At 44.9% G+C, this 2012-nt stretch overlaps 1 protein-coding gene across 1 annotated transcript in view; it reads right to left on the bottom strand.

Moving 5' to 3' along the window:
• Window positions 1-2012, bottom strand: part of XPO7 (exportin 7) — a 42213-nt gene that overhangs the window by 15422 nt on the left and 24779 nt on the right. The window lies entirely within an intron of this gene.

The following is a 2012-nucleotide window of genomic DNA, read 5'->3' as shown; positions in this document are numbered from 1 at the left end:
AACAACAAAAAAGGGCCAATTAGGAGCTCCAACTTTGAAGACAGGTCAAATAGCACTAGATTTTGGAGATTCAAGGCTCTCAAAGAGCGTGATGCTTCTTGAGAGGAATAAGCCTGTTTTAAAGTGGGGCTTTCCTCCTGGGGGGCACGCCTAGTGAAAATCAGCACCAGAGAGTGAATGCCCACTCTGGGCACCCCTGGCAGCAGGGTGACCGGGTGACAGGCTGAGCACCAATCACTGGGGAGGGAGGGCCGTTTTGCTAATGCCATGACAGGGTTTCACCTGTGATTCCAGAGGCTATGGATGAAATTCCACGTGAACAAAATTCAATCCTTGCCTGTACAAGCCTGGAATGCTCTGGGGCCGGGCCATATCTCTAAGCACAGCTTGTCACACACTCAGATGCACAATTTTCTGACGCAAACGATCAATGCTGGAATACCAAGGCACTGGCAGCACAATGCCAAGATCACATATTACAGTTGCAACAGGATTGCAAGGGACACTTGCTGATGGCAAGCCAAGTCACTTACATTTTTCCTATGAAGACGCTTAGGACCATGGTCTCATCATTCAAGCCCAGAACTTCTGAGAGTCGGCGGTACAGCTGGTGTTGTGTTAAGGGAAGAAAAAGTAACCAGAAAATACGGATTAGAAAAATTACACCCCGGTACTGCTTTTGTCCTCATGCAGGGGGTAAGATGTGAGAAGAAAATGGACAACAGTCCTGGGGAAGGGATGAGCTAATTTCTAAGTATTACCAAACACTGGATAGATGCTGAGCTATCTTACCAGTCCCCTTCAACTCTGAATTACAAAAAGGCTGTCAAACCTTCTTCTGTTCTGAACATCAATTCATGCACAGAGACTGAGAATTGCCAATTTTGGGGACAACAACAGATGTTTTGACCAGACATTTAAATCTATGGCGCACTAGAGAAATGGACTCAATTCTTTGATCAGTCTCCCAAAATTCTATAGACTAAGAGGAGACATTTGGGCCATCCTGATACTTAAAATCTGGAGATTGCATGTGACGTGTTACCAGCCGTTTCCCTCAATCAGTAATTCCACAAGCAGAAGGGAGAACCAATGACGCCAGCTGACAGTCTGTTACCTTAGAGGATTTTTGCACCTGGTCCCCAATGTAGATCTTACGAAACTGTTCAAAAAAGCTCAGCATGGCCAGTTCTAGCTTCTCGTTGCCTGCCTGAGCCAAGCGAGAATCGGTTAGGTTCATCAGCTGAAGCACCCTAGAGGAAGAACAGCAATGATTCTCTCAACAGCAGGATATCCTGGTCACTCTAGAAACAGTCATACATGTCTCCTCTTCTTCCCATCTTATCAGAAAGGAATCCTCTGCAAGTTCTAAGCTCTGTGGAGGGAACACAATTCTCCATTTCTATTCTACCACAGCTGGGCAATGAGTACGAATGACTAGTTAGATGTTTAAAACTTCCAGTCCATTGAGACTGTAGATTGAGGCAGAACTTGTAATCGGCTTAAAAACGGTGGAAAAAAAAACCACTGGCCACTACAGGAATGGTCGCCCTTGAAACTTCTGTGAGATCTTGAGTAAAGCAATTTATTTTCTAATCCCAGTTCCTTGTCTATAAAACGAGGGAGACTGTACTAAACTGGTGATTCTCCACCTTTTTCCTCACAGAGCCGTGAAAGGAATGGAGACACATGAAGGACGATGTTCACAGGGGTAACACTTTCAGGGATCCAGAGCAGATACGCCACCTGTGACTTCATTCCTTTTTCCTTCACCCATCCCCCCAAAAGAAAGAATACTGAAATGCAAGTGGGTGAATGTTCAACGAATAAGAATGACGCTATTACAAGTGAGTCATCTGACATTCTCGTATTGTGAGAACAGGTAACACACTATTTGTGACATTTCACGAGTGACTCAGGCTCAGTCATTGTGCTGCAACACTGAAGTTGAGAATGGTAGACAAGACTGTCTAAACTCATTTGTATTATGACACACACAGCATCACACCAGG

The sequence above is a fragment of the Hipposideros armiger genome, unplaced genomic scaffold (assembly GCF_001890085.2).
Source record: "Hipposideros armiger isolate ML-2016 unplaced genomic scaffold, ASM189008v1 scaffold_64, whole genome shotgun sequence".
Taxonomy (NCBI): domain Eukaryota; kingdom Metazoa; phylum Chordata; class Mammalia; order Chiroptera; family Hipposideridae; genus Hipposideros; species Hipposideros armiger.
This window is presented reverse-complemented; position numbering and strand designations above follow the sequence as displayed.